The sequence below is a fragment of the Rhinopithecus roxellana genome, chromosome 3 (genome assembly GCF_007565055.1).
Source record: "Rhinopithecus roxellana isolate Shanxi Qingling chromosome 3, ASM756505v1, whole genome shotgun sequence".
NCBI classification, from domain to species: domain Eukaryota; kingdom Metazoa; phylum Chordata; class Mammalia; order Primates; family Cercopithecidae; genus Rhinopithecus; species Rhinopithecus roxellana.
In genome coordinates this window covers 83,905,412-83,926,472 of record NC_044551.1, presented here as the reverse complement: position 1 = coordinate 83,926,472, position 21,061 = coordinate 83,905,412, and the positions used below count along the sequence as shown (strand labels likewise).

At 46.4% G+C, this 21,061-nt stretch overlaps 1 protein-coding gene and 1 long non-coding RNA gene across 4 annotated transcripts in view; one reads left to right on the top strand and one right to left on the bottom strand.

The window, feature by feature from the left end:
- Positions 1-10,825, bottom strand: part of PDZD2 (PDZ domain containing 2) — a 485,800-nt gene extending 474,975 nt beyond the window's left edge. For all 3 annotated transcript variants that reach the window (XM_030927372.1, XM_030927373.1, XM_030927374.1), the window contains exon 1: positions 10,625-10,825. The gene's annotated coding sequence lies outside the window, so the exon portion shown is untranslated. The remainder of the gene's footprint in view (positions 1-10,624) is intronic.
- A 1,754-nt stretch (positions 10,826-12,579) lies between these two features.
- Positions 12,580-18,254, top strand: LOC115896401. The gene is made up of 3 exons (XR_004056259.1): positions 12,580-12,679; positions 17,855-17,966; positions 18,148-18,254. It is a non-coding gene; the product is annotated as an uncharacterized LOC115896401 (long non-coding RNA).
- Positions 18,255-21,061: the final 2,807 nt, after the last annotated feature.

Genomic DNA, 21,061 nt, shown 5'->3' with positions numbered 1-21,061 from the left:
ACAGGGAAGAAATACACTCACTCAGATTCCCAATGTACTATTTCTCTAGTTGCCCTGGGACTTAATCTTGAGATGCTAAGAAGATCATTTCTCTTTCTCTTCTTTGAGGCTCAAGATTTTTTCTAATTTGCCCTAAGACTTGATTTTTATTTATTTATTTATTTATTTTCCGAGATGGAGTCTTACTCTGTCGCCCAGGCTGCAGTACAGGGATGTGATCTCGGCTTGGTGCAACCTCCGCCTCCTGGGTTCACACCATTCTCCTGCCTCAGCCTCCCGAGTAGCTGGGACTATAGGCGCGCGCCACCACGCCTGGCTAATTTTTGTTTTTAGCAGTGATGGGATTTCACCATATTGGCCAGGCTGGTCTGGTCTCGAACTCCTGACCTTGTGATCCGCCTGCCTCAGCCTCCCAGAGTGCTGGGATTACAGGCGTGAGCCACCATGCACAGCCGAGACTTGATATTTTAAACCATCTTACTTGAACCCTTAAAGGAAAGGCAGAAATAGGAACTACTTTCAGCATGTGAGATACACAAACTAGTTATTTGCTTTAATGGAGCTTATGATCCAATAGCCGAGACAGACAATAAATGAATAAACCAAAGATTTTATTTCAAACAGGAGTCATGTGATAGAGTACCTGGGGGTGGTCCTGTTAGATCATATGTTCCTGTGAAGATCTGGGGGAAGATGTTTCCAAGCAGAAGAAGAGCCCTGATATGGGACAGAACTTGATGTGTTCCAAAACTGAAAGAAGTACAGCGTGTCAGGCATGGAGTGAGGGCAATGAGTGGTAAGACAAGGAGTCACAGGAGAGGTGGATTGGGGCAAAGAACCTGAATCACACTGAAATAGCAATAAGAAATGTCCAGTTTGAAGCCGGGGAGTGATATGACTTGTGTTTTTAAAAGAGCCCTCTGGCTAGGCACAGTGGCTCATGTCTGTAATCACAGAGCTTTGGGAGGCCAAAGCGGGTGGACCGCTTGGGCCCAGGAGTTTGACACCAGTCTGGGCGACACAGTGAGACCCCATCTCTTAAACAAACAAACAAACAAAAAAAAACCCTCAGGGTTAGGGGGGCAGGAGGGATGAATAGGAGGCAGAGCACAGAAGACTTCTAGGCCAGTGAAACTACTCTGTATTATAATATAATGGTGGATACATGACATTATACATTTATCCAAACCCATAGAATGTAAGAGTGAACCCTAAGGTAAACTAGGGGCTCGAGGGATAAAGATGTTCCAACACAGGTTCATCGACTGTAACAAATGAACCAGTGTGGTGAAGGATGTTGATGAGAGTGGAGGCTGTGCATGTGTAGGGGCAAGAGGTATATAGGAAATCTCTGTACTTTCCTCTCAATTTGGCTGTGAACATAAAATTGCTATGTTAAAAAATAAGAAAGTCTTAAAACAATAAAAGACCCCTCTGGCTGCTCGGAGGAAAAGGACTGGGGTCAAGAGTGTCCTCAGGTGGCCCAGTTAGAAGATGACTGCAGCATGGGTCCAGGGGTGAGACGGCAGTGACTTTTAAAAGGGTGGCTGCCGTGGAGGCAGGAGAACAGGGTGGAGGCTGGAGGTGGGGCCAACAGGACTTACTCCTGGATTTGGATACAGAATGTCAGGAAAAGAGAAGGGTGGTTTCTTGTTTGGGGGATGAGCCCTTGGGTGGATGGTGGTGCCATTTGCTGAGATGGCAGGAGGAGAAGGAAAGAACTAACTTGAAAGAGACATATCAAGGATTGCATTTTGTCATGCTAGGTTAGCGATCCCTATAATGCCCCCACTGGAATGGTAGGGGGCAGTGGGGCACATGAGTCTGGAACACAGCAGAGAGATCAAGGCTGCGGACATCACTTTGGAAGGCAGTAGCACACCGATGGCAGGCAATGCCTTGAGATAAGTGAGCTCTCCCTAGAATAGCCAAAAAAGAGGATCCAAGGATAAGTCCCGGGTCAAGAGCATAAAACAATGAATATCAGTTATGGTTATTATTTCCAACATATTGGGAAGGAAGGAGAATGTAGGCCAACTATTGTTATCAGCATCTTTTTGTCCATCTATTTCCCCACCTATCCTGCCATCCATTCATACCGTGAACAATCACGGAGCACATTTACTAAAAGGCAAGAGAGAGTAGTGGTCCATATGGAAGTTCCAGAGCCAGGCTGCTGTATGTAAATTCCAATTCTAGCAACTCCTGGCTGTGTAACCTCAGAGAATTCGCTTAACTACATTGTATCACCATTTTTCCATCGCAAAAGGGGTTGTAGTGGGTTGAATAGTAGCTCCCCAAAAGATATTCCCACATCCCAAAACCTGCAAATGTGTGCTTATTTGGCAAAAGTGTCTTTGCAGATGTAATTAAATTAAAAGTCTCAAGTTGGAATCATCCTGAATTATTTGGGTAGCCCTAACTCCAATGACAAATGTCCTTATAAGAGACACACAAAGTAGAGACATGCAGACAACAGAGGAAAAGACGTAGACACACAGACAAAGCAATGTGAAGACACACACATAGACTGGGCTGAAGCAGCACAAGGAATGTCCACAGCTCCCAGAAGCTGCAAGAGGCAAGGCAGGTTTCTCCCCTAGAGCTTCCAGGGGGAGCACAGCCCTGTCAACACCTTGATTTCAGACTTTGGACCTGTGAAGAGGATACTGGGAGAGGATGAATTTCAGCTGTTTTAATTTCTGACGGCAGCCCCAGGAAACGAACATGAGGTAATAACAGTATGTACCTCATCAGATTATGAGAACTGAATGAGCTGTATGTGGCAAGTGTCTAGAACAGTGCCTGCCAAATAGTGAACATTCAACTAATTTTAATTTTTACCCACATACTAGGCATTGTACTGGATCCTGAAGAGTACGGGGGAAGAGGCAGTCTTCAGAGATACTCAAGATAAAGATGGAGCCCTGGAAGCTGAGCAGGTGAGGGATCAGAAGGTGGGAAGTGTGTTCAGGGGCTGTGTGCATCTCCCAGGTGCCAAAAATAGTGGACTGCAGCTCCACAGCTGCCACCAATAAAGAAATCAATAAGCCTGACATCTGCTTAGGTTTTTAAAGACAAGCAGTAAGTCCAGAGAGGGGTTAATGCAATTCTTTCCAGTACCTTCCTCTCCTCGTGCCATCTCACTGCCTGCTCTCTCTTGGGAATCCACGCTGATGAGGACCCTCGGAGCACATTTTCTGGAGACAGCTGTTCCCTCTTTCAGCCTAATGATACTGGGAATTAAGGTGGCCAGGGCGGGGCAGGAGTGGAGAGTGGGCAGTGGCAAACTGTGGAGGAAAGATATGCCAATTTTGTCTGCTGAGTGGTTTTGTAATAATATTTGCATGGCTGCTTTAGCCTTGGAAGTGAATTCTCCTCATCAGGGGACCCACAGAGCACAATCTAGTTTTACACAAATCTCTATAAAACACACTGGGCCAGAAAGAGTGTGTTTGGCGGGTGGTGGGGGGTGTTCAACTGAAACACAGCTGAAATCAGACATTTTATAAGTGTCCATTGGCCAACACACAAAAATGTAGAGTTGATTGACATCTTGCTTTATTAAACAGAAAAAGAAAAAGAAACCTTCGTGCTCTTGGAGAGAGCGTATGATTCCATTTGATCACCTGCATGCAAACATAAGCAGTGTCAGGAGCTACCCTTAATGTTCATGACATGGAGGAGTCAGGTTCTTGAAGACATTTCTGGTGGCTCAGTCCCTGGAATTCCTCAGGGATAAGGGGCATTACTGGGTGTTCAAACTTGTACCTACCAACCCAAGTTATTATGGCTACCCCAAAATACACTTGCCTCTCCACTCTCCAGAAATAGTCTTCTGGAATACTGGAATTACAGTAACATCCCAGGACGTGTAAACAGGACAAGCCAAGTTCACCTTAGACAGGCATCGGAAACGTGCTGGCCTTTGGTGAAAGGGACAAAAGAGCTGGTGTTTATTTTGTTCCCCTCCCCAGGTATCCTGAGATCTCCCTAGGAGTGACAGTAGTGAGAAGGCCCCCTGTAGCAGCAAAGCTCCCTGGCACCCTCTCTCCTCCCACCAGCTGCCTGGGGATGCCCGGAGGCCTCCCATGTAAGGCAGCCCAGTTCCCTGCCCCCTTCCCCCTACTGAGTACACTGAGATCCAAAATTACCATCTCTCCCACCCTCCTCCCAGTACAACTCCCACTGCCTGAGCTGGCAGGTCCCAGCCAGGGAATTGACTTTGGGGTAGCCACAGCACAAAGCGTGCCCCCGCTCACGGAAGGAATCCTAATTCTACACTGTATGAGTGCCGTCTTTATTTTTAGCCAAGCAGAATGATGGCTGTCCTGAGGCCAGGACAACAGGGTCTGTTGTGTTAACTTGGATGATAAAGTCTAGGACTTGCAAAGTCAAGTACTAGAGGTGTCCAAGTGTTGATAAAAATGAGACCGGCCGGGCACAGTGGCTCATGCCTGTAATCCCAGCACTTTGGGAGGCCAAGGCAGGCGGATCACAAGGTCAAGAAATCAAGACCATCCTGGCCAACATGGTGAAACCACACCTCTACTAAAAATACAAAAACTAGCCAGGCGTGATGGTACGCACCTATAATCCCAGCTACTCGGGAGGCTGAGGCAGAAGAATCGCTTGAACCCGGGAGGCGGAGGTTGCAGTGAGCCGAGATCGCACCACTGCACTCCAGCCTGGGCAACAGAGCGACACTCCATCTCCAAAAAAAAAAAAAAAAAAAAAAAAAATGGGACCAAGAATAACTCCTCTGAAATCCATTTTGACTCCTTCTAAAATACCTCAAAGAACCAGTCTGGGGCATCACTGTGTTAAGGGCCAAATATGCCATGGACCCCCCTTCCTCAGGAAGCTGTTAAAACCATAGATCCTTAACTGGAATGAGCTAAGTTTATTTCTCCCTGAAGGCAAGAGACTGGATAATGCCCTTTCAAGGACCTGCAGATCCTTAAGAATTTGTGATTTTTTAATCCTCCTGTGGATATCTAGGCATTTCAGGCTGCTTCTTAGACTTAAAAGACAACAAAACTTCCCCCAGCTCCTAGCTATTATTTCATTCAGAGCTCGCAACAATTGTGTGCGCAAGATTAATCCTCTTTGCTGTGAAGTCGGTTCCCCCAATGCTGCTTCTCCAAAACCTCTTCATGTGTCCTAGAGGGCTTGATGAGCCCCAGAAACACTGTATAACCTCAAAACAAATAATCCAAGAATAACTTTGTCAGCCAGGTATTCAATGCTATCTGGTTTCATTCAATGGCTTCATAAAGAGAGTTGAGAATCTTAAGTTTCTGATTTTCTGGAAGTTAATAGACCACTCATTATTCACTCAGAACGCATTCCGGTAGGGAATGCATGCACGGAGCAGCCAGGACTCTCAGAATGGAGACTGCTTTCTGGCTTCATCGAGAGTGTGGGGTGAATACACTACTGGCATTGGAGAGAGGCCACGACCAGGGGTAGGCCTCTTCCTGGAGCTGAAGAGGCTTAAAAGACAAATGTGTCTTCTACACATGCTTAGTGTCTTCACAAACCGTCTCTCAGCTCAGCCGCCTTATCAGACCACAAAAGGCCTCTTCAACTATTAAGTTTTCAAACTGTAAATGCTCCCAGTGTCTTCTTGAACACATTTGTAAATAGAACGCAGAACTCTTTAGCTCTCAGACAATCGGACGGAATCAGATGACCTACCTGGCTTCAAACCCTCCCCGCCAGAACCCACGGGAAATGTATTCTTTTCCAATTCCATCTTTTCTCTATTTCTAAAGTACGGACAATAGGAGATCAAGATTGTCAAATTTCTAGATACCATAAAAAGATCCATCATTTTATATATGCAACCTATGCATAGGTCCAAATCTAGACATAGACCACCCGGTTGGAAAATAAGGAATAATTTGAGAAAATTTTCCAGATAATTCTATACTTCCATTTCCTTAAAAAAACAGTCCTCAATGCCTATAATCCCAGCACTTTGGGCGGCTGAGATGGGTGGATCGCTTGAGCCCAGGAGTTTGATACCAGCCTGGGCAACATGGTAAAACCCCGCCTCTACAAAAAATTTTTTAAAAATAATAATTAGCCAGGTGTGGTGGTGAGTGTCTGTTGTCTCAGCTTCCCAGATACTTGGGAGGCTGAGGTGGGAGGATCACTTGAGCCTGGGAGGTCAAGGCTGCTGTAAGCCGTGGTCATGCCACTGCAGCCTGGGTGACAGAGTGAGACCCTGTCTCAAAAAAAAAAAAAAAAAAATTCATATTTCCCCCAATTTCATTTAATTTGGCACATATCTACTTAGTGTTTAGTAAGTCAAGTACTCCTTTTCTTTCCCTCTTCTCTAAGTGAGACTATTTTTTCATCTTTTCAACTATAATCAAAGACCCATTAATAAAACCAAGGGGGAGTGCAGATTTTTAATTCTTCCTCAGCCACCTGCACTTTGGACAACACCACTGTTATTGAAAGACACGTGTTCCCCAGATCAAGCAACTGTGTTTTGTGACTCTAGTTCTGGTTGTCTAATGGGGCAAGTTCTCTGTTTTTCTGGGCCTCAGCTTCCTCAAATGCAGGACTTACCAAGTGTGAGTGCATGATCCCCTTCCGAAGCATGGAGGACAGAGGAGACTATCCAGCCTCTCCCTGCTTTGCACCTGGTAACTGGATCTTTGCATAACAGAGGGACATTAAATTCAGATGCAGTACTGCAACAAGCCAACAGATTAAAAGACAGAAACCTTGAAGGATTCATCAAGGTGCGAACAGGGAGACCCAACTGCTCAGAGGAGTCCAAAGCTTTTCATCCACAGCTGAAAGAAAGCTTCAGGCAAGTCTGCTAAAAACTCCTGCCTTCTACACTCAACTGGGCTCTCATTGACTTTGGGGAGCGGTTTATGCATTTCTGGACACGCTATTCAAAAGAACCCACCATACAGCAGATGCTACCATGGAGGGCCTTCCAAACACACCTTAGGACCTCTTTTGATTCCTCCTAAGAACAATCCTGTGAAGTAACGACTGCACCAATTTTACACATGAGCAAATGGAGGCTTCAAAATTTCTAATCATCTGGCCCAGCAGGAAGTTCTCTGCACTGCTAGGATTCCAGCCAAAGCCTATGACCCCAACTCAGGAGGCCTTCCTTTCCCTCCTGGCTGCCTCCACTGGTGCCAGGTGCCGGATCTGCTTCCCCTAGCAGGCAGCAGTACAGCCGCCCTTTCTCCCAGCCCCTAGCTTCACGAAATGACCCCAGGTCTCAGCAATGCCTCCTCTGTTTTCCTCATTCTCTCCAGGGCCTCACCAACCTCTGCTTCCCTCTGGCCTTCCAGGGAAGGCAGATGCCAGAATTGTTCTTTTCCCGGCACTTGCTCGCCTCTTCCAGCCCAAACACCCCTGATCTGGTCTCGCACATCTCTTGTGTTTACCAAACATGCCTGCGAGGGAGGACAGAGGGACTCTCATGAATAAACCTTCCTTCAATGCTACAACCTCCTCAAAATACTCTGTGCATTATTTTCAACCAGCACACTTCTGGATCCAGTGTCTATACTCGCAGTGTCACTGTCTTGGCAATCATTGTCTCCTTCTTCCCTTGCAGCCTGGCTTCATGAACACCCCTCGCAAACACTGTTCTATCAGTGGCCTTTTCCTATCATCCTTCTGGGTGTGGGCGCCTCTGACACATCCCTGCCTCTCCACTTGTCTGCTAACCTCACTCATGGGCTTGCCTGCCTAGCTCTTCCTGTCCTTGAAACTCAACTCTGACCTCAGCATCCTCCCTGGTGCTGCGGGGATGTGTCTGAGGGCAGAAGAAAGAGACTCAAACTGTTGAGTCTCTAAGTCTGTCTTCTTAAAGAGATTCAGCTTCTCTTTGGATTTGCTCCTGACCTTTTGAGGGTTCATCTTTGGAATTTGTCCCCTTGCGGTTGGTACAGTAGGAGAGACCTGGAGCCACCTTCCAACAGAGATGCCCCCATCACCATGGTCTGAGTCACTTAGGCCCACATGATCAAAAGCAAGGGAGTATCCACAGCTCTGTGTTATCTCGTTCAGCTCACCAGGCCTGGAGCCTCTGGGACAGGGTTTCCACAACACTCTATGTATGATCAGCCCGGGGCGGTGGGGTCTGGGGTGTTCCCTCTGCCTCTTTTCCTGTCTAACCTGAGGAAGTTGATTAGCAACTGTTCCAGGCCTTATCTGGGTATGAATAAAATAAGGCCCTAAAGAAACACACCCAGGGAAGCATGGTGAGTGTGCTAAAGGGTTGTGTAGGAGCAGAACGAGGGTCCAGGTTGGGCACAGTGGCTCATGCCTGTAATTCCAGCACGTTGGGAGACCAAGACACCAGGATCACTTGAGCCCAGGAGTTCGAGGCCAGCATAAGCAACATGGTGAAACCCCATCTCTAAAAAAAAACACAAAAATTATCTGGGTGTGGTGACACACACCTGTGATCCCAGCTACTTGGGAGGCTTAGGTGGGAGGATTGCCTGGGTCTGGGCAACAATGAGACCCCATCTCAAAAAAAAAAAAAGAAAGAAAGAAATCCCACACATCTCCCTACTATCTGGAGAACTAAGTTCCTCTGAGTCCTTAGCACTGAGTCCTAACTCATGGATCAACCTCTCACTTCCACCTAAGAGCTCCTCCACAAAGCCTTTCAAATCCTCTCTGGCAAAAGTGACTTCTTTTTCCTCCATACTCCCAAAATGTTTTATTTGGACCACTCTTCAGGTACTTTACTCACTTAATCATCCCTTCACTCCCTCATCCAATAAACACAGGGCATCTACTAAATGCAGCCTGTGCACTGGTCTGCACCATAGTGCTCAGCAGGTTTCTCGCCCTTCTCCTGCTGGAGGGAAACTGACAAACTGACAGCAAGGGAATGTCTTTCATCTAAGCATATCCTGGAACCTCCAAGCCTCCTCAGCCTCCAGCACAGCAAACCACAGGTATTCCAAAAATAAAATGATTGAAATGAATAGAGCAATTATCATAAGTTTCCTTAAATAGTAAACTGCCATAAAGTGCATGCAAAATCAATTTCAGATAGATTTAAAGTATAATTCAATATTTTTCTAGAAGCATATTAACTATGTCAAGGTAGGCGCATTTATATACTTTACATGGTTCTGATTCTTCCTCTCATAGCACCTGACAGCCCCCTACTCCTACACCTAACCCCTGCAACACACACACACTCACTCACTCACACCACTAGATGGTTATTATAGGAGCAGCAGCTCTGGACCCATCCTAATGGAAGAAGGAATTGATGAAGCCAGAACCACCACCTACAGCCAGGGGTGTGTTCTGAAACATTCTCTTCTGCCCCCACAAGCAGCACTCCCACTCCACACCTGCCAACCTGTACCTATCTGGTGGCCACCCAGAAGTCACAACCCACAAAAGCTGGCCCAGTAGAGATTTCAGGCCCCTAAAGCCCTCCAGTGTGGGAGACCCCACTGGAGAAGAGGCCCTGAAGGTCCAGGGGGTCTCTCTGCAAGGACAGATCAGGGCATCACTTACTGCAGCCACTCAGCAACCACTTCCAGTAGTTTCATTGCGATTTGTCAAGGCAAACATATCCACCTACCCTACCTTTGGTGGAGACAAGAGGTTCGGCCAGCCAGCCACAGGGGACAGACTCAGACTCAGCTCCACCCCCCCAACACTGCCCAACCGCCAGTCCCAGGGCAGGTCTGGAGTTCTGGAATGCCCTCGTGCCTGCCATTCCAGTCTCTGCGACCAGCCCATGCCAGACCTTGTCCTCCTCCCACTCCAGTGTCCCTTATCAAGGTCTCTGCATAGATTTGGGCTGCCGAGGACAGTTTCTGGCAAATTCCTGCCAGGGGTCCTGGACCCTCCTGCTGCTCAATTCAGCCTTGCGCTTTCATGGATTTTCCAAATAGCGGGGACCACAGGCAGCTCAAAGACTTAAAACACAAACGCAAACCCGAGGGAGGGAGAGAGGAAGACAGGGAGGGGGAATCCAGGTTTTAGAAGAAACTCGACTTCAGAGGGAGGGCAGGATTTCCCTATCATTATGTTCCCCACCTCCCCGGCAGACGCCAATAACCGGCCCTAAGATGCCTTTGCTCTTTGCGCGCCCTCTGCACTCCCTCGCCCCGCGTCTAACGTCTCATCTGGGCAGAGAGTGGGCGAGAGATGAAACACGCCCGAGGTAGGATGGTCCCCAAGACATTACCTGAGGCCGGAGTACCTGAGTACCTCCGCTCCTGCTGGAGGAGGGGACCAGAAGACGGCCCAGGAATGGGGACCCGGGATGCGCGCCCGTGCAGGAGCTCCCGGCCCTGTCCTGGGTACCCCCGGCAGTGAGTCTCCGGGTGTCCCGCTGTCTCGGTCCCCCTCTATCCAGCCCCCTCCCCTGCGCTGCGCCCTCCCCGTCCCCGGTCGGATGCTAGAGGAGTTTGCGCCCCCCCAACGTGGGACCCCGGTTCGGCGTCCTCACTCCCCGCCCTGCCAGGGCTGGGATTCCCGCACCCAGATTTGTCGCTAAACTTTCCTGGGCACACACGGTCTCGGGGGTGCCGAGCCTCCCCCATCCCCTGCCCACCCGGAGCCGCGCGTCCCGGCTGCAGCGGGACGGTCGCTTCACCTGCTCGCGGCTCGGCCGAGGCTCCCGCGGCTTCCTCGCACGTCCAGCCAGACCCAGGCGCCGCCCGGCGGGTCCCCGCGCAGCTGCCGCCACCGCGGCCACCACCGGTGCCGCCGCCGCGCCTGCCCCGAGCTGCAAAGCCGCGGTTCGCCGGCAGCCGCGGGAGGCGCAATCCCGGTGCCTTGGGCTCGGCCTGCGGCTCCTCAGCTGCCTGCAGCCGCCGCCCCGCCGCGTACCGCTGCCCGGGGCCGGCACGCACCGGCGCTGGAGTCCACTCCTCGCCGCGCGGCGCAAGGGATCCGCCGAGCCTCCGGGATGGGCGGGGATTCCCTCCCTCTGGTTGATTCGAGGGGTGGGAACTCCCTTCCCGGAGTGACAGGGACGGGGGGCGGGGATTCCCCTGCAGGAATAACAAGGTGGGCGGGGATTTCCCCGAGCGAGCCCCGCCGCGGGCAAGGAGTCTCTCTGGGTGAGCCAGGAGTCCTGGTGCGCAGGTTTCAGAAACCTGGGGATCTTGGGAGGAAGGCATCCAGAGAGATGGCTGCTCCGAATCTCCATACAGGCGGGGCTTAGGGCGCCATCTAGGTGGAACAGAGCGAGCTAGGGGATGTGAGGTTGCCTCTGCATAGCACTTTACATAGCAAAGAGAAAAATGTCAATTGCCTTATCAAAGAATGGGGCGGAGTGGGCCGGAGGAGATGGGAGAAGAGCTAATCACTCACCCCAAGCTACCCTTAGCCTCTGGTCCTTGGGATACCAAAGGTAATTTAGCACTGGTATGAAGATTTCGGGGAGAGGGGACCTCTTGGCACCTCAGAGCTGTTTAATCCCCCAGTTAAGCCTCTGGGGGAAATCCCATGGCCCTGGGGTGGTGGTTTTGGTCCCATGAGTACTAGCCACGAGCTCCTGCTGAGTAGACCGTAAGAGCTAATGCCAGCCGCCCTTGGCTCCCGTCCAGGTCACTCGAGGAACGGAGCCTCAGGCTTTTGGGATCCTTCCTTCCGGTGGATTTTCAGGAAGGCCTTCAAATATTTTTGGTTCTTTTTTTGTCATCCTTGTCATTCTGCCTACCACAGGGAGACGATGATAAGAACATAATAGGAAGACTGCACAGCTCTGCAAGTTAAGCTCTCTTAAGAGGAAAAAGCTGGTCTTTTTCAAGTGCTGGCAGATAAGAGTAAAAACATACGAAAAATTACAAAACCGGGATAATGAATAGTTGAATAATGCTTTTGACATTTTCTGCAGAACGGTAATTGGAAATCTTTGCTTTCGGGGGGATGGGGATGGGACAGGGCAGGCCCCAGCTGCAGTTCTGCCCAGCAAGGCAATAAGCTCTGGCCTCTCCGAAATGCAGGCAGACATAAATCACCTGCACAGACCGGACAGCGCTGTCCCGCAACACCAGAGACCCGAGTGGTCCCAAGGCATTTGGACATGGTAATGTCCTCAGGGGTTGGGGTGGAGAAGTTCTTGATTTCAGCTGTTTTTCAGCTTTTATAATTACCAGGCCACTGAGATCAATGCTTGCACAAATCCAAGCATCGTATATGACAAGCTGGGCACTCTCAGGCACTCAGAGCTTCTCTTCCTATGTGTAAATAGAGAAAACACCTATCATGCAGGATTGCCGGAACTAGCAGTAACACAGTTGTTCAGCACAGTACTTAGGAGGTGCTCAATGAAATGGTAACCATTATCAATGAAAGGTATCATTGGGACACCACAAAAAATCCTTCTAGAAGGATCAAAGAGGGCTGGTGCTTTCTGTTTGTTTCACAATCCCAGGCCCATCTTCCACCACTCTGTCCCTTGTTTTCTCAGCCTCGGTACCCAGCACATAGCTTGGGCCTACCTCCCTCAGCACCCATTAAAAGTTTGCTGAATCGATGAATATGCAAATAAATTTATCACTCAAACTGCAGTCACTGCTATTTCTTATCCACTGCCATCCCCAATTCTTTCATTCCAGCCATGTACTCCTAATCTGTAAATTCTGTTTCCTCTGCCAGAGTGACATTCTCATTCTCCTGTGTCTGCTGAAATCCCAAGGAGGTAAATGTCATCTCTACTGGAAAGGCTTCTCTGATCATCAGAACAAACATCAGGTTTCCTCTGCCTTGTTAATTGCTGCAATGGTAGCACTTTATGCAAATTGCTAATCTAACCCTTGTCAGGTGTATTAAGTTGTAGGAATTACGGTGTTTTGTCTCACATATTTCTAGCTTGTGAGTTCCTGGAGGTAAGAGAACTTAAAGCTTATTGTTTGTGTTCCCAAAGCCTAGGGTGGCATGGTATCTGATCCAATAACCACTCAATAAATATTTGCTGAATTAAAATGAATTGTATATATGTATATGTATATGTATATGTTATATGTGGCATATATTATGTGGCATATATTATGTGTAAATACAATATATGCAGATGTATTTTATAATCTGTCTCCTTCAGACATGGCCCTGCTGACCTGCTTTAAATACTTCGTTTCAATCACTTTTCAGCTGATATTTTCCAGATATTTTTGGCAAGTTCTCGTCTGCTAATAATAGTTCAACTCACAAGAGGTCAATCAAATGCATGGAAATTTTGTTTTGCCCTTGCAATCTTGTCAATTTGGAAAGTTGACAACTGAGGGCATTTATTTTCCAATGTTTGAAGATCAAAATGTAAATTCTTTCTGCCCCCTTGTTAAATATTTAGTCACAGATTAGTACTTCTATCAAAGTTGCCATTTTAATTTAGTGCTTATAATATATGTGATGTGGAGGAGGAGGCTGTATATAGAAAATCTAAAACTTCAGAGCAAAGGAAGATGAAAATGATGAACAAAGAAAAAACATGTGATCCCAAGCTGTATCAGTGACAGATGTAGTGTGGTTTAGGTGAGTCCAAGTGGATTCTCATGGCTTGCAGTGCCATGTAGTTTACCTCTGAGCTTTCTCCCTCTATGAAGAAAAATCTACAGACCAGGCAGCTGAAACTAAAACTGGAGGTTTCCTTACCAACTCTTGAGAAGACTGCTTTCCATCTTTCCGCCTCAGCTGCTCTTCCAAGTAAGTTTCAAAGGAGGAGAAGTAAACTTAGTCAACAACTGGCTCAATTCCCTTTCCCCTCCCAGCCTCTGTGGGTTCATTTTATCTCCAAAACAGATTCTAGCTTCCTGTTTACTTAGCTAATTACCCTTTTTTCTTTCTTCCACAAATTCCTGGCCACTTACTCTTCCATTCATGACCTCACACTGGAATGAGCCATCTCCTGGCCAAGAAAGGGGCTTAAAAAGAAGAAATGCAGCCAAGTGCAGTGGCTCAGACCTGTAATCCCAGCACTTTCGGAGGCCAAGAGGGGCAGATCACCTGAGGTCAGGAGTTTGAGACCAGCCTGGCCAACATGGTGAAACCCAGCTTCCACTAAAAATGAAAAAATTAGCCAGGCATGACAGCGGGCACCTGTAATCCCAGCTACTGGGGAGGCTGAGGTAGGAGAATCGCTTGAGCCTGGGAGGCAAAGTTTGCAGTGAGCCAAGATCACGCCATTGTACTCCTGTCTGGGAGTCAGACTCCATCTCAAAAAAAAAAAAAAAAGAAAGAAAGAACAAATGAGTAATGATGATAGTAAAACATTAATTCAGTGGATCCCAGTCTGGACTACGCTTAAGGATTCCTAAAAGATTTGAAAATTTAAAAAACTCCAGGCTCACTCCCTGAGATTGCTATATACTTGGTCTTTGGAGCACCCCTAGATGCCCCTTAACCAGAACCTCCAGTGATTGCAATTTGGGTGGCCCACAGAGGACACTTGGAGAAACAGTGAAGTGACATTACAGCTAAGAGGGTGCCCAAGGTCACATTCCAGTATTTGGTCATAGTACTGTACAGATAGACTTTATTTTACATTGATAAAAATGTTGTAATATTCATCCCATCTCAGATGAAATTTTTTTTTTTTTTTTTTTCCTGAGACGGGGAGTCTCGCTCTGTTGCCCAGGCTGGAGTGCAGTGGCCGGATCTCAGCTCACTGCAAGCTCCGCCTCCCGGGTTTTCACCATTCTCCTGCCCCCCAGCCTCTGGAGTAGCTGGGACTACAGGCGCCCGCCACCTCACCCGGCTAGTTTTTTTGTATTTTTTTAGTAGAGACGGGGTTTCAACGTGTTAGCCAGGATGGTCTCGATCTCCTGACCTCGTGATCCTCCTGTCTCGGCCTCCCAAAGTGCTGGGATTACAGGCTTGAGCCACCGCGCCCAGCCTCAGATGAAATATTTTATTTAGCCAAAACACAAAGAGGACCTGTATTTGATGCATACTGGGTTTTTTTCTTTTTCTTTCTTTGAGATGGAGTTTTGCTCTTGTTGCCCAGGCTGGCGTTCAATGGTGCGATCTCGGCTCACTGTAACCTCTGCCTCCCAGGTTCAAGTGATTCTCCCGCCTCAGCCTCCTGAGTACCTGGGATTACAGGTGCCTGCCACCACACCTGGCTAATTTTTGTATTTTTAGTAGAGACAGAGTTTCACCATGTTGGCCAGGCTGTATCAAACTCCTGACCTCAGGTGATCTGCCTGCCTCGGCCTCCCAAAGTGCTGGAATTACAGGCATGAGCCACTGCACCCAGCCCATACTGTTTTAAAATATATATTTAGGGGAAAGGTTTAAGCACTTTTCATCCATGTACATTGAAAATGAGTTTCACTGTATCCATGAGCATGACGGTGGATTTTATGCAAAAATGTTTTATTGTTTCCAGTGTGGTCTAATAATACTGCACATGAAAAATTTGTAATCTTCTCCTGGGCTCCTCCTTACAAGCCAACCCATTATTTTGTATCTTTTTCTCTCAGCTTTCCATTTATACTATGGAAGCATTGGTTGCCAGGGTAATTTTTTTTATACAATTTTTGGCAGAAAAAAACTGAATTACAAACTAGTAACTACAGACCAGGTATGACTTTCACAATTTATATAGATGATTCAATCATTGTGCAATAGGGTAGAGTGTAGTGTTTATCCAAGTAGATTCTCTTGGACTGTGGTGGGATTTGATTTACCTCTGAGTTTCCTTCTGAACATACATTAAGACACCAGTGAAACAGGCCTGGTGTGGTGGCTCACACCAGTAATCCCAGCACTTTGAGAGGCTGAGGTGAGTGGATCACCTTAGGTCAGGAGTTCAAGACCAGCCTGGCCAACATGGCGAAACCTCATCTCTACTAAAAATATAAAAACTAGCTGGGTGTGATGGCAGGTGCCTGTAATCCCAGCTACTCGGGAGACTGAAGTAGGAGAATCACTTGAACTTGGGAGGCGGAGGTTGCAGTGAGCCAAGATCGCAACACTGCCCTCCAGCCTGGGAGACAGAGCAAGACTCCATCTGAAAAAAAAAGACACTAGCAAAACAAACCTATTAAAAAAGAAGAGAGAAAGAGAGAGGTTCAGTTTCGATTAGCATAACCAGTACTCTGCTATCAGTACATCTAAAGAGAAGCTGTTTTAGTTACACATACACATAGGTTTTGTTTTATACTTGGCCTTTGTCTTTATTTTGGTTTACACAAGAGACAGGACATGGCACTGAGTCTTCTTGGGGTTTACAGCTTCTGTCACTCAGGCACAGTAGTGTCCCCCCAAAGTTGGGAAGCTTGGGTTCTGCCCCATTCCCTGTTCCCACATTGTTAGAATTCAGTCAAATCACCATGTATCTAAATTTGTAGACCACAGGATTTAGGTAAGCTATTTGCCCAACCCATTCTCATCCCTAATTCCTATCTCCCCTGCTGATCATTCTTGTTCTATTCTGATTACTTACTTATGCAAAGGGATTATTTTAAGTCAATCATATGCTATTTTTACTCCTTCATCAGATACTTCTACTTCCAGATATTTTCACTGAATAATTTCAAAAACTGTAATTATGAAAATAAATTATATTTCTTATCTATCTATTGCATTTTCTTTGGGTTTTTTTTGTTGGTTTGTTTGTTTTTTGAGACAGGTTCTTACTCTGTCACCCAGGTTGGAGTGCAGTGGCATGATCATGGCTCACTGCAGCCTCAACCTCCCAGGCTCAAGCGATCCTCCCACCTCAACCTCCCAAGTAGTTGAGACTGCAGGTGCATTCCACCACTCTTGGCTAATTTTTTATTATTTGTAGAGAAGGGATCTCACTATGTTGCCAAGGCTGGTCTTGAACTCTTGGACTCAAGCAGTCCTCCTGCCTTGGCTTCCCAAAGTGCTGGGACTACAGATGTGAGCCACCACACCCTGCCCTTTTTAAATTATACTTCTTCATTCCTCTTTGTATCTTTTTGCCTATCTTAGCACCTGCCTTTATTGGTAGAGCTAACATGAACATGGAACTAAAAGTCAGCTAAATGATATCCAGCCCAAAAAGCAACAGAGCCCAAGTACTGTGTTCCGTGAGCAATCACAATAACACAGTAAAATTCGAGTAACATTGGGCACCTTTCTGTAAAATGGGATAATAATACCTACCTCTAAAAGTCTGTTAGGATCTTGGGTCCACAGCAAGATCATAGATGGGAAAGTACTTTGGAAAAATTTAAAGGTCTCTTCGAATGAGAGAATGTGAAAGCAACAGCTCTTGGAATAACAATTTGTTTGTCATAAAATGTACATGAATAAGATGGTTAACATTTCATCTCAATGTGCAGCAAGAATTACCAAGTGTGATTGATGAGGCCATTGATAAATCATCATTCACAAGTTATTTGCATGATGTATGAATTAGTGAGCCAAACAAGAAATGCATTTTGCCTCTCTGCTGTACTCAAGAGCACCGGTCAGTGAAATCCACAGAAAGTACAACCTTGGGGAAAATGCTAGAGCAGACTTGAAAAAGCCAGATTTGGTAAAAACAGTCTTTGTCCATTTGAAGATATATAAGAATGTTTATTATTATTTTGATTTTAGCAAATGCTGACAACTACCTCCTCTCTAATTGCCCATTGGAATGGCTTCCCAACTGAGCTATTTCTTGAAAAAAAGCCCAGACAATAGTGCTCTTGGTTGGCCTTTATTTAAGTCACAGGGTCACTCTCATTTCTAGTTAATAGAATGCCACAAAAAATGTTTCAGTGCCCATTTTCTCTATTTGTTGATTTTTTGTGTGAATCTAGGGAGAAGTGAATCATCTTTTCTGCTTTACTGTGTACTTATCAACCAGGAAAATAGCCCAAACTGCTTTTAAATAATTTGCTATTGTAATTTACCTAATCAGACCACCTGGAAATAAAGAAAGAAGAAACCAAAGAAGGAAGGCCACTCCGAAGATGACAAGATCCCAGAATTCTCGAGCCCAAAGGAGACATCGTAGGAATCACTTTGCCCAGGTTGGTTCTGTGGCTTGCCTAGGAAGCACTCTTAATGGGGACACAGCACGTATTTTAGAAAGGTGGCGAAGAAAGACCCTGTGGGATCAGGTGGCCTTTCTTTCTGCCCATTATTTTCTGCCCATCATTTGGCCATGCTACTTCTATCTCTTGCATAATATCCAATGCCTGGTTTTCACAGTCGAGATGCCATGTCTTAGGACAGTGGGTTCTGAAGATGGAGACTGACTTCAAGGACTAACATCATTCCTGTTCCCTCTCATTGAAGGGTGCACACATATTCTGCCCTGAACGAGGAAATACTCTCCAATAAAGGTAGCAGACTTATAAATTAATTCCTTATGATAAATTCCAAATGTTCCTCAAAGAATGATGTTTTTCTTATTAAAGTCTTTTGAGACATGTACTATCAGTCAGGATGTCATGGAGCTTATCAATATTGTATCTTTGCATGAATCTGCAAGATAGTGCTTTTAGAGATCAAAAGAGTCCACAGAAAATGCAGTAATGTGGAATGGCATATAGCAAAGTTTGAGAATTATTGTAGACACGTAATTTTTTTTGTTCCTAACAAGGGCTCACAATCTACTAAAAAAAAAAGATACTTTTTTTTGGAATTGTTAATTGACAAACCTTTATGTAAAATCAAAGTGAATCGTCGCATAGACACCACTTCATATTACAGTTCTTTGCTGGGTCAGAATTAGGGCAAGGCAAGAGAGATACTAGGGCACAAAATTTAAGGAGGCACCCACTTTCAGGATCAGCCCTGAGAGTGGGTGCATAACACTGAGAATGAGTGCCTTCTTACATTTTTTATTTTATTTATTTATTTATTTAGAGACAGAGTCTTGCTCTGTCGCCCAGGCTGGAGTGTAGTGGCGCGATCTCGGCTCACTGCAAGCTCCGCCTGCCAGATTCATGTCATTCTCCTGCCTCAGCCTCCCAAGTAGCTGGGACTACAGGCGCCCGCCACCACACCCGGCTAATTTTCTGTATTTTTAGTAGAGACGGGGTTTCACCATGTTAGCCAGGATGGTCTCCATCTCCTGACCTTGCGATCTGCCCGCCTCACCCTCCCAAAGTGCTGGGATTACAGGCGTGAGCCACTGCACCCGGTCCTTCTTACATTTTTTAAAAATTGATATCTCATAGTTGTACCTACTTGGGGGTACACGTCATATTTTTATGCCTGTATGTAATGTGTAATGATCAAATCAGGGTAAATGGGATATTGATCACTGCAAGCATTTCTCTTTTCTTTGTGTTGAGAACAATAGAATTATTGTAGCTATTTTGAAATACACAATAAATTATTGTTAACTATAATTTCTCTACCCTGCTGTCAAATACTAGAACTTATTCCTTCCATCTCACTGTCCTTCAAATTTTCCCTAGCTTCCTCTCTTGCATCACCCTATCCCTGGCCCTGGTTCTCTGACAGAGCACTTAGAATGCAGAAGACATCCTCAAAGGTCTGGGTGCTGATCAGCAGAGGGGAGTGTAGCAATAGTGACTAACAGCACAGAGATCAGCCTGGGCTTTGCCAATGACTGTGGGCTTGACCTTGGGCGGGCTGGATCCAGACACAGAAACCCATGATGCCATGCTGCGGCTGCCCTGCCCACCTCCCTCCTTCCCTCGCGAATGACCACACACAGGCCACCGAGCAACACGCAGCTGTCAACACTGCACAGATGATTTGCAGAGGCAGGTCTGGCAGCACTGTACACATGCTTTCTAATTTCTACACCTCAATGCAGTGCTGGTAGGCGGAGTGCTCAGCAGCCTCCGAGAGACATTGAAAATGTTTTCATTGGTCCATGCCTGCTATACGCCTTGCTTCTGCACCATCTGCCTTGTTTCATCCCCATAATGCTCTGTCTCGACCTTGATGCAGTTTCCTCTCCCTCACTGCCTCCCAAACCCCTGCACCAACTAGCACTCCCTCTCTGTAATTAACACGTATCCCATTTCCTCTTCCTTCTCATGTCTAGATCTTCATCCTCCAATGAAGACATGGCCTTGCCTGCAGCTCTCTCTAGTTAGTCTGTTTATTTCATCACAATACACGTTACCTTATAACTCAAGGTCAGGAGTGGTGTGAGGGATTCCCATGCCCATATATTCCATGGCCTGTCATTTCCATCACTTTCTTATCTAAATTCTCTTGTGCCTTGGTTGCATCTACTTGAAGAACTGCAATCCAGGATGAAACCTGCCCTCCCTGGGCTTGTACCTTGAAGTTAAAGCACCGGTGGAAGAAAATATGTACCTGGGTAAATGACAAATTCCCGGTTGCCCATCTCAACTGGCTCTCAACAATGTCCAGGAACCATTTCTCTAATCAACCCATTCCCCCATGTATGAAATAAGTATTTCAAATCTTCTGCATAGTGTAAAATTTCTGACTTCTCTTGTATTACCTTTTTCTTACCCTCTTCTTAACTGAAGATGACCTTATTTTAAAATGCCCAGGTAAAAGTTATCAGATAGGAGCCCCTTAACTTCCTACCTCCAGGTTAGTAGGTCTTCCCTGAATAAGCACCCACCTCCCTTGTTGTTTGTTTTTTTGTTTGTTTGGTTTTGGTTTTTTTGTTTGTTTGTTTTTGAGATGGAGTCTCATTCTGTCACCTAGGCTGGTGTGCAACGACCTGATCTTGGCTCACTGCAACCTCCGCCTCCCGGGCTCAAGTGACCACCTTCCTATTCCTTCCTGGAGGTGGCATCTCTCCACTTAGATATTCCACAGATGCTTCAAACTACTGAAGTACAAACTGAGTTCATGATCTTTCCTCCCCAAAACCTATCCCTTATTGTTAGCCATTCCAGTAAAGAGGGCCCTAATACTCCGAGCTGTCCAAACCAAAAAAGCCGCAGTGTCCTTCACGTCTCATATCCAAAAAAGTGCATCCTATCAGTTCTTTCTCAAGCACTTGCTGGTTAAACCTCTCCAGTCCAAGCTACCTTTATCTTTTATTTACAGCAGAGGTTCCTCTGCTGTAAATTAAAGTTTTTTCTTTAATTTTTGTTTCAAAACAAAACTTTTTTTTTTTCCAGCAAACAAGTTTTTTTTTTTTTTTTTTTTTTTTTTT